At 38.2% G+C, this 11,991-nt stretch overlaps 1 pseudogene; it reads right to left on the reverse strand.

Annotated features, from left to right (window-relative positions):
- Positions 1-9,575: 9,575 nt before the first annotated feature.
- Positions 9,576-11,344, reverse strand: LOC115295292 (annotated as a pseudogene).
- Positions 11,345-11,991: the final 647 nt, after the last annotated feature.

The following is an 11,991-nucleotide window of genomic DNA, read 5'->3' on the forward strand; positions in this document are numbered from 1 at the left end:
TATAGGAGAATATATCTGGATTGCAAGAAGGTAAGAAAAAAAAAGGGAGAAAGTAGAAAGGAAAATAAGGAGTAAAATTTTTACAAAACTTAAGTAAAAAAAGTAATAATAATAAAAAATACATACAGAAAAAGGCCAATAGAAAAAAACAAGAAAAAAAGAAAAAACTTATTAAAAAAAAACAAAAAAATCCTAAAAAAAAAAACCGGCAGCTCCCCCTCGTGGATAGGCGTGGTTTGATGTGGTAGGTCTTGGAGGCTGTTCTCAGAGGCTCCGCCTAGGTGTTTGTGGAGATTAGATAAGCAGGCAGCACACCAAGTTCTGCTGAACTATGAACTGTAGGTCACTCTAATGAGTTGGATCTCCTTTTGCCTTGCCGTGTTTGAGCAGAGTTGTATTTTCCAGGCCTGCCTTGGTTCAAAGTTCCAGTCCATGCACTCTTTATGTTACCCCAGATGTTGTTTTTGTTTTGTTTGCTGGCTTCTTAGGGGGAGTAATTGGTTTGTCTCGGCTCAGGCTGGGATTTCGGCTGCCCCTGCCTGAGGCGAGATGCGCAGCAGGAGGTGAAGTGCGCACCATCTCAGACTCAACCCCCACCGGGGATAGTGTTAGTGTTGGGGGAGGAATGAGTGCGCAGCTGTTGCCCAAGGCGGTGCCGGGAGCTGCTGGAAATGAGCTGGGAGCTCCTGTAGCCTGCGCAAGTGCACCCAGGTCTCCACCGCTGCCAATTCTCTGCCAGGATCACGCAGAGGTGGGGGCTATTTTTTCCCTGTTGGCACCCGGGATTCAGGTTTCGCGCGGCCAATGCTGGGGGCAAGATCCGCCGTGGAAATGAGGTGTGTGCTCCCACTCCCAAAACCGAGGTCGAAGCGAGTACCCCTATCACCGCCATGGCAGCAGTCATGGACTCCTAGCCAAGATGGCGCTGGGCTGGAAGCTGTTCCTTCCCTTGTGTGCCACCTGGGTTCGGGATTTAGGCTACCCAGTATTTATCTATGGGGTGAGCTTCTCTCTTCATGTACAGTTAAGCGTTCTTTACCTCTTCCCCAGAGACAGTACTATGAGCATGTTCAGTCTCTCTGTCTCTTCCCTTTGTCTCTCGGGCTCTGCGAGCTTGCCCTGCATTGGGCTGGGGCTCCCACCTCCCCTGCCTGTCTCGGGCTGGCCCGTTTTCCAATCTCCCCAGTTCGCACTCACTCACTCAGGTATCCTTCAGGTTCTCTTCCTTCTGGAGTCCGTATTTTCTCCTTCCGCTCTTGCAGATGAGAGCAATGTCCTTCTCAGTTCGATTGATGGGACAGACGAATTTACAGAGCTCCCTTCCTCTCCACCATCTTGGCTCCTCCCCGACATTTTTTAATCATGCTGGGTTTTTTTCCTGTTGTGTTTTTAAGAGTTCTTTGTATAAAAATACTTTTAATATCAGCCCTTGATCATCTGTGTCTTTCACAAATACTTTCTATCTGTGACTTGCTTTCTCATTTTCTTGCTATGGTCTTACACAGAGCAGATGTTTTTAATTTTAATGAAGTCCAGTTCTTTTTTTGCTCTTATATAATGTCATCTTGAGACTCATCTATTTCTTTCTATCAGGGATTACAATTCTGTGTCACCTTTGTCCAACTTCTGAAAACAATTATTTCACATATTTTATGAAGCTTGCTACTTATATTCAGTGAGAGAGTCACTCCATATATTTTAGTCCCTCTACCCTAGTGGTCTAGAGAGAGAAGGATTTGGAAATCACTACCTCTAGCAAGTTTTTCCAATTCTTCCTTTTTCAAAATCTTTGTACTACCTTGATTTTACTTATCAGTCACCTGCACCATTGGTTTGAACAACTGCAAATGTAGGTGCCACTTTTGATGATCTCAAGTACAAATGGCAGAAAAGCAAGACCCAAACAGAAGCATTCCTTTTCATATATTTTCTTCTCACACTACTAGGCCAAGAGATTCCTATTCAAGATTAATGCTACCACTTTATTTGTGCTGGTTCAAAAGAACTCTCCACTCACTACCCACTTTGTATCTTGATCCCCATCACTACCACTCTTGTAATTCTTTGGAATCTTGGTGGAATGACCCAAGAGTGGATTCTAGTAGTAGGAACCTGGATCAAAACTGAATTCATGAATGAGAAATTTGTTAATTGAGACCAGAGAGAATGAAAAGACCTCATTTCTTTTATTATTAAGATATATTCTGATTCAATCAGTCAGATGGAGACACTCTTTTTTTTAAGAGTTCTCAAGATAATCACAGTCACAGATTTTCATTTACTGTCAAATAATAACCATTAATCCGTCATCAAATAAACCTCCTGTATGCTTGTCACAGTGTTTTGTTGTTATCCACCTCCCAATTTTCTTCCCAAAAGAAAACAGAAGTCTCCTTAACTTGGTTATTAATAATATTGCAGATTATTTCTTAGGGATGGATTTTAACAAATGACTAATCTCAATCAATAAAGGTAGTTTTACAATTTTAAATTTTATAAGGATGTATTTCCACAGCAAGGACACTTATTAGGCCTCCTTTTTGTTGAATTTCATTGATATGTAAAAGGAAAATTTGCTCATCTGAATTTGATTTTCACATATTGCATCTTTAGGATATATCTTTATGTTATCCACAAATATCTATCTGTATGCTGTGCTTATTCTTTTCAATTAGCACTTCCCACACCTCAGATGCCTTCTCCTTTCTTCCATTACTGTTCTGTGCCCCAGAGACTTACCCCAAGGCATTTCATAGTTTATGGTCCTATGATAACTAGTGTGCTGTTGTGTTCAGCCAGTGGGAGATACTGACAGGAGATGCAGAGTTAGGAGACAAAGAGAGATTGGGATGGTCTTCCTCTCTTGCTATCTGTCCAGTGCTGTGTTTGGCAGTGGCTGAATCTCTTTTGGACTAATTTTATTTTCTGTTGTCCACTACTCAACAATTCCAGTTCTCGCTGGATTCCAAGAACATAATTTCCCAAAATTTATTTCTTTATTTTTAGGGATAATAACAAATTTTAGATATTGCTAGTCTAGTTGCTTTAACTATTATTGGGTGTCTTAACTTTTTCCATAGGTTTAACAGTGGTCCTTCTATAATACTTTCTTGAATTATTTGCACTGGTTTCTATTTTCTAATGGGCCCATGAGAGATACTTATACATCATATAAGATTCAATTTTTAAAAGTAGGAAAGCACAAGTGTATTTCTGATAGACCAAGAGAAAGGACATTATGTCAGGGAGCTGTGGGAGCAAACTTCATAGTTAATTGTTTTCTTGAGTGACTTAGAGGCTCTTGTTATAAATATCACCTTTATGTTTTTCATTTGTTTTCAGTTCAACTGACTCATTCACCTTAAGTGATCTTCACTAGCAGTAGCTTCTGCTTTCACCACTTTTTCTCTAGCTTTGGTTTGCTTGTTTATTTAGTTTGTGCTTTGTGGCCAGCTTCTTTTCCTTCCTTAGGTTTCAGGTCAGATCATTTTCTCAGGAAGGTTTCCCTGATCCTTCTGTATAAAAAAGCATCTGCCCCTCTCACGCTCTACTACATACACCTGTTGATTTTTTCATTTCATAGGCGCCTGGGTGGCTCAGTTGGTTAAGCATCCGACTTCAGCTCAGGTCATGATCTCGTGGTTTGTGGGTTCGAGACCCCTGTCAGGCTGTGTGCTGACAGCTCAGAGCCTGGAGCCTGCTTTGGATTCTGTGTCTCCCTCTGCCTCTGCACCTCTGCTGCTTGTGCTCTGTCTCTTTTTCTTCACAAGAATAAACATTAAAAAATGTGTATATATATATATATATATATGCATATATATATATACATTTTTCTCATCTCATTTACAATTTCCTTCCTTTACCTTTGTATCTCCTTATTTATTATTCATCTCTCATTATCTTGTTAAGATACACAGTTCAGGAAACAGAGTCCTTCCTTGTGTTCTTATTCATCATTAAATTCCTAGCATCTAAAATGTAAAGACTGCTGCATAGTCATTATTCATGGAAAACAGTAATGCTTTAGAATACAAGTAAATACAGTGTTTAGAGAAAAGCAGTTATTACCAACCTGGGCTTATATTTTGGAACAAAAATTCTCAAGTATTATCTGCTTTAAGAGTATCAGAATGTCTTTAGTGACAGAGTGGCTGCTTTAAGTGGAAAACAAACAAAGATCCACAAACTAAACCACACTTGTGAAGACAAGAAAATACACTATTGATGTTAACATAATCCTAGCATTGTTTGTACCCAAGATTGATAAGATATGAAGGTATGAATTTCATACTCTTAAAAATTAATTTTTGCATCTAATTTACATAAAAATAAAATAACGTAAAGGCCCACTAGTAATTTTATTCACTGATAATTTCTGTGAATTCTTATTATGATATATAAAATCATATACAGATTTGTGATTACATTATTTAACAGATTTTGTTCTTGTTAGAACTCTGATAAAAATACTTAAAATTCTTTTTCTCAGAGGAAGTAATGAGTAGAATTAGAAATGCCTCTTTATGCTGGGTACAGACCTTCCAAACAGAGATGAATTAGTCTCTCTGCTATCTGGTCCCTGAGCGCTATTTAAAATGATCAAATGTACTTATGATCACAGAAATTCTCCAATGAAGTTTTGTAGTCCATCAGTGCACAAAATCAGCTTTTTTTCAATTAGTGTAAAAGACTGAGTGGCTGCACAAATTTATCTAGTAAGAGGAAGATGACTGAATTAGTAAGAAAGCTGGTCTCTAATGGGGAAAGCCAGATCAGTAGATGGTATTAACTTCATTTTTTTATTCATATCACTGCATAGTGAATTGAATAATAAGTGAATTGGGATGTTGAAACTAAACCGTACTAAAGGTATTTGTCTTATGAAATTTAAAACTGGAATATATCTGAATAGTACATTTATTCTTTTTCTCTTCTTGAATATGCTATTATTGAGCTGTGCCAACATACTCTATATTAAGAAGTAGGATTTAGTAGGAAAAGTACCAAGGGGTGTAGAATAAGGGGTACCGGGGCTTGAATTACTCTATTCTCATTGCCAAATCAACATAGTTGTACTGTGCATGCAATTCTGGTAGACTTACAAAGACAATTTAATGATTTCACTTTAAATGTGATATCTTAAAGAATTTATATGTGGTACTAAAACTGTGGCCTCTGTAATATGTCCTTAACTTACACTCATCTAGGAGATTAGAAAACCACTGTCCTGAATAGCCACCTTTTAGAAAATAGCAACTAGAAGACTTTTGTCAGTATTTCTCTTGACTCATATAATAAAATTCACAAGCAGATTTTTTTATGTACCGCCATTAATAGCACTTGATGTTTCATATCAAATCCCCATCCCGTTTTCCCCTATTTTCCTCTCACAGTACCCAGAAATTGTTCTCTTTCAGTTCTTTCTATTTCTCTACTTATGCTTCTTATGTTTTAGTCCCACTGAGAAATGAAAAATTGTTAATTTTATTCACTCCTCTTTTTATTCTGGATTAGATCAGGAAAACTCACACAAAAAGATCAGTGATCCAATATACAAAAGTCCCAGCAGTGAACAATAGGCACCATGCTTCACATAAGAAGAACTTTTAGGTAGTTTGGAAGCACAAAGTGAGGGAGGACTTACAGGTGGAGCCATCAATGAGAAGATAAAGTATCAAAGAAAATTGGGAACTTTGGTAGCCATATTTGGAATGAGAGGTAGATTAATAAGATTAAGTTAAGAAGAAGATCAGGTATTTGAGGGAGATATAACAGAAATATTAGCTCCAGAATAAGAACACAGTGTAAAACAATAATCAAAAAGAATAAAATACTTCTGGGGGGTGAAATTAGAATCCAATATCAGAGTAATATGATGAGCAAATCTGATCACATGAGAAAAACAATGCTGAATTCATTACTTACTAATAAAAGGCTTGTTCAAAATCTATATGACTAAACCAAATCTAAATCCAATAATAAACTTAGTTTTCACAGGCAATTTTTTCAGCCCCTGCATATCTCCATCCCCTTAACCCTGAAAATACCATCACACCTCTTTGATAAATTATCTTTATATATCTGAAGCCTTCACTGAAGCCCCTTATACAGAATTATGATAGTTTCAATGTACCTGTCACCTAAACTGAGGAGGACAGAAGACACACACTTACTAGAGTGAGTTTACTCTGCAGCTGAAGTTGAGTAGCCAGGTCAGAGGTGAAGAATCATTACTGAAAGACAGTACTATTATACAAGTGCTCCAAGAAAAATGTTATTTACTAGCAGAAAGGAAATAGATAGAGTAAAAATGATTTATTATTAACTATTCTCTCTTCAGCTTTGATCTTACTTTTTTTTTTCAAATCAAATTCTGTATTAGGCTCAGGTTAGTACTGAAGTTCTTCTACACAGAAAAGGACTTTACACGTGAGTTAGGTTCTTTCAGAATTATCAAGTAGATTGAAGAAAGTTGATTGAGTCACCACAAATGTCTTAGAATTTTATCTTATGCTTTCCAGAGAAAATTGATAAGGGAATAAAGAATGAAGGAGGATAGGTATAAGTATCACTGAGAGTTCAGTTAGAAAAACAGAGACTGTGTTAGCTATCTGAACAGAGGAAATTTAATATAAGAAATTGGTTATACAGATATTGGAGAACTTAAATGGCAGAAAAGAAAGAAATGAAGTAAGGCAGGGAGAATAAATGAAAAAAATGGATATTGCCTTCCAAGAAGGGGAAAAGGTTTGGAGTTTTCAGAACATAGAAGCCAAGAGTAGCATCTACATAAATATGAGAATCAGGCATATGAAGAGAGGCTGCCAAGCTAGTCTGGTAAACCAGAGATGGTCAGAAGGAATCCTTTAGATAATAACTAAGACTTCAGAGCAAGGAATGGCACCTCATACTTTAGAAGCTCAAAATAAGGCTCCCATAGAGCCAGGAGTGAGACCCAACTCAGGAGACAGCATCATCTGTTAGTGCTGGCATCACATCTGTTCAGATGAGGGGTCATGTAGAGCTGGAAGTGAGCTTAGTTCCAGTAAAATGACATGATAGGAACAAAGGGCATCTACAAGTCCATTCTTTCCTCCTTTTGACTCAGTCTCCCTATAGTGCCTGTACTGATAAAGCACAAGAGGAATCCACATGACAAAGAATTGTAGATGGCAGAATCCCCATTGTAGTATCAAAAAGCAAAGTATAAAAGTGTAGATTTAAAGCTGAGATTCAAATAGTTTTATAACCAGCATGAATAAAACACATAATTTTAAAGTCTAAGCCTGAGAAATAGCCTCACTTTATGGTTCAGTGCATGATAGAGATAAAGCACATTTAGCTTTATAGCTGCAGAGAGGGTAAGCTAAGTAGTGATAATTAAACACTAAATAACATAATATATTAATTGACTTATTACATTACTGTGAGCTATTTTATAAGCTTACATCTATAACCTGTTCTCCCTGAAAGGGATAGGGATAGGGGGTTGGCAGAGGAAAACACTAATATTTTAGTGATATTGTGATATATTAAAGATCACCATATACTGCTTGCTATTCCTCCACTCACAGATGGATTCTAATCCCCTCTCTTGAACTTGGACTGGCCTTAATGATTTGACCAGTCAAATGCAGCAACAATGACATTGTGGGACATTTGAGGTAGGGACATGAGAATCCCTTCAGCCTCCACCTGGGCCTCACTGTCTTATGGATCTCTGAGTGGCAGTAGAAGTCTGTTTACAACACTGGTGAGGTTTCTTGTAGCTGAAACCCACTTTATTGTGGCTTTCTGGCAGCCACAAACCACCTAGTGACATCTGTAACAACACATAGAATGGAAGAGTCAGCCTGCCTGAACTTGTGACCCTCAAACTGATGAGACAGAATAAAACGATCATTGTTTTAAGCCAATAATTTTGATATAGTTGTTATGCACCAGTAAATAGTGAGGCAGATCTACAAAGGATTAGAGATATGGAAAATTTCTATGAGGTTTTTGGGGTAACATAAGCAATATGAGTGCTAGTTTTCCTGTTTACTCCAAAGAGAATTTTCCACATCATTCTTGAAAGGAGAGGATGTAGACACTAAAATGAGAGGAAGTGACAGAAGCAAGTAGCAAACAGTAAATAAAAGATAAAGAAAAATATATATAAATGAAAGAATATACTTCTCTATAGTCTTAGGGGAAAAATGGACTCAGAGTAAAGAGATAAATATGAGGTAATAAAATGACAGGAAGAATGGAAGAAATGGAAGCATACAATTTTTTAGATACAGAATTAATGTCTTCTGATTTATTGTAATATAAAAAATTTTGAAAGACTAATGCTTCTAGAAGAAACAACTTCAAAATTGGGATAATGTTTAACAAGAGTATATGATGGCATCGGAAATCTGGAGCCAACAGGACTAGAGGGGTAAAGATTATAAGGAGAGTGTAATTTAGGAAAGGTCAGTAATAATCGGCAGCTTTTTTACCTGAAAGTAGGCAGTGATGCCGAAGCTGTGCAGAGTGGGAGATTTAATATAAGCCTAAAACTCTAAGTGAAGAAAGTTTTCTTTTTCAGTCTTACAGTTCTAAGTTCTAGGAAGAAAGATTAAAATATAGAACCCTTCCAGAAAGGGTCGCTGGTGGAACATCAGGCTCTTCGTTGAAAGCCTGTACCCTACGAGGAGTAGCGAAGCAGATATAAAATGAGCCTTACACTAAATGCAACCACGCTTTAATTTATCTCAATCCCTGACTGGATTAAGATGATCAATAGCCCACTTTTCTCTGGGTAGCAGTGAAAAGAGTGAGTCCTCTCTAGAGACAAATACATCATAATATGCAGAATCATTAAAAATATACTTCAGTTCAGCTGAATAATTTTGATGTGAATTCAGGTTCTTATTTTAGCTTCAAAACATTTGTTGTATTTATCATTCGTGTAGGGCATATTATAAAGTGTCACCTGTGTTCCCTGTCTCATGCCAATCATGCTTCATATAATTCTCCCCATTCGTGGACCTGCAACTTTCTTTGACCAAGATAGAATGCTGTTCCCTTCATTATGCCATATAAAATAACACTCTGTCCTGCTAGTGGTATCTCTCTAGTTCTTCTCCTTGCTCTTTTGTAACGTAAGCCACCATGCAGCAAGATCTAGCAGGTAGCCCCTAAGAACTGAGAGCTACTTAAAGATAGGAAGAAGCCAGGGTCTGCAGTTCTTTCAGAAAGAAGAGGAGGAGGTGGAGGAGGAGAAGGACAAGGTGGAGGAGGAGGAGGAGGAGGAGGAGGAGGAGGAGGAGGGGAAAATACTTATGCCAACAATCTGAGATTAGAAACAGATTTTCCTCAGCTGACTCTCTAGATAGGAATCGATCTCTGGAAACTTGGCTTTGTAGCCTTTCAGAGAATCCAGGTAAGTTATGGTCAACTTTTGATGCACGTGAATTTTGAGATAATAAGCATGTGTTTTAATTGTTTATGATACTGGTTATGCAAAAATAGATAGCTAATACATATCCTTAAATACTTTGTGTTTATTTATTTAATGAGATAGTCTTCTGACTTCTCCAGTGGCTCCAGAAGGGCAAATTTATGTTCTTTTTCTGGCTGGTAGTAACTTTTATTTTTCAGCTCATTGAACTCCATTCTAATTGTCGGAATTCTCCAAATGGGGTGGCACTACAACAAGGTATAGGGCGAAGCTGCCTCCTGTTGCTTGGCAGAATTCTAGCCTGGCCATCTGCCACCTGCTAATGCACTTTCAGGAAGTCTTCATCCTGCCAGATCGCTGCATCCAAATTTCAAGGATAAGATGGTCAGTTAGCAATTCCAAATATTTAGTGGGTTGTTTTGGAATTGAGAAGTTTAAGAACAATTCCATGGGGTCATTTTTTTTTACTTTCTCCAAACATCAAGAATTTCTAGGTAGCAAGCTCCACCTGCTATATTTATATCCAAGCTTCAAGACTCCTCCTAGTACTCAACCTTCTCATCAGTTCAAGAAGGTAAAACTCATGAAAATATGCTTTCTTCCAATAGTACCCCAAAACAAAATCTCACTCGATCTCAACAGCCATTTTACGCAGAGAGACTGCTAGAAAGGGTATATGGTCTGGAGGGCTAACCCTCTTCTTTTTTAATGCAATCTGTTTTCATTAACACATTGACTCTGAGGATTTCATGTCCATTTCTTGATAGTCAAGTAGGACACTAATAAGAATTTATGATTAAGACCCTAGAAAGGCCCGCCACCTTTAGAGTTTTAAGAGAACTTGAATATTTATGTAATTTTACTGAAGAGTCTTAGTGGCTTGGGTAGAATTATAGAATTTTTACTAGAAATGCTAACAGTACTACTCTTTTACTATTTATTTATTTATTTATTTACTTATTTACTTATTTATGTACTTATTTATTTACTTCTGAGAAAGAGAGCACACATGGGGAGGGACAGAGAGAGAGGGAGAAAGAGAGAATCCCAGGCAAGCCCTACACTGTCAACATGGAGCCCAAAATGGGCCTGGAACCCAGGGACCAACAGATTATGACCTGAGTGAAATCAAGAGCCAGGTGCTTAAACCAACTGAACCACCCAGGTGCCCCAACTAACAGTACCGTTCTAAAAATGGATATCATAGCTTCATCTTCACCTGTCAACAGGACAGGCTATCATACAGAATAGTGTCCCAGTAGGCTTACAGACCAATGCACTGTAGTGCAGTAAACCAGTGTTCTAAGTTCCAGCTTTGCCATCGAGTCTGTAATGCTGAAGGTGAAAATGCTGAAGTGTTGGTGCTGAGAAGGAAATGGTAGATCCAAGGCTTTCTATACAGGAACCAGTAGGGTCTGTTGATTATCTCTGGGATAGGAGCATTCCTTCACCACCCCGAGCCACTGTAGTTGATGCAGAAGATTTGTACTGGGTGTGGTCCAACACTGACGTAGGATAAGCCCTAGGTGGGGTCCTGTTCTGTGACAGAAGGAGACCTTCACATAACTGGTACCTCGGAGTAACCATTATTTAGTAGTCATCAGCAGTGTAGTAGGAGCTTTTGTTTTCATCTTTGGCAGCCTGAAGTTACAGAGTGAGGGACTCAGGCTAGGTGTTTGGAAAGGGCGGTGGGAGAGTAAGAATTAGGACCCTAACTGGGAAATGGTACTACTTACGGAGTAACTGCAGCTGACTCAGAACCTGAAGATACTTTCATGAGTGATAGAACCATGGCCCCACGTTTTCACATTTCTAGTGCAGCCAGTTCATTTTCAAATACTGCCAGATCGGCAGTAATTTGCCTGTGGAACCACAGGAAGTAAATGTAAACCAGAACGGGCCATGTTTTGCCATCATGGAGCTAAAGAGGAGCTTCTTCTTAGGATCAAAAACATCAGTCTCATGTTTCACAGACTCTTCTCTCCAAGTTTCTGACTCATATTTCTGTACCTTCTTACAGATAAGGGACTCAAAATTTGTTTCTTTTCCTTTTTAATTTTTCATTCTGAACTTTCTGCGCCTTTTCTTTACAAACTTTTCTCGTTTAATCAGGTTTTATTCTTACTATTCTACCAAAAGAGATTTTGTCAAGGTCAAAAAAGACCATCTCTCCAATCCTGATGTAATAAATACTCACCTTACATCCACATTCAGCAACTCTTCCTTGAAACACATTCTTCATCTCACTTCTAGATAATGCCGAAATATGTAGCACATATCCTTCTTAGTCATTCTTGCTCAGACCTCTTCTTCGCATCTTTTACTGTTGGAATTCACCATAGGGTAGCAATTTACACACTCTCCAGGTACACTAACTTCTTGGTAATCATTTCTCATTCCAAGGTTTTAAAGTTCCATCAATATACTGACTCCTATATTTTATTTTATTTATTTTTTTAATAGTTTATTGTCAAATTGTTTTCCATACAACACCCAGTGCTCTTCCCCTCAAGTGCCCTCCACCATCACCACCACCTCTTTTCCCCCCTCCCCCTTCCCCC

This window comes from Suricata suricatta, chromosome 7 (assembly GCF_006229205.1).
Source record: "Suricata suricatta isolate VVHF042 chromosome 7, meerkat_22Aug2017_6uvM2_HiC, whole genome shotgun sequence".
In the NCBI taxonomy this organism is placed as follows: domain Eukaryota; kingdom Metazoa; phylum Chordata; class Mammalia; order Carnivora; family Herpestidae; genus Suricata; species Suricata suricatta.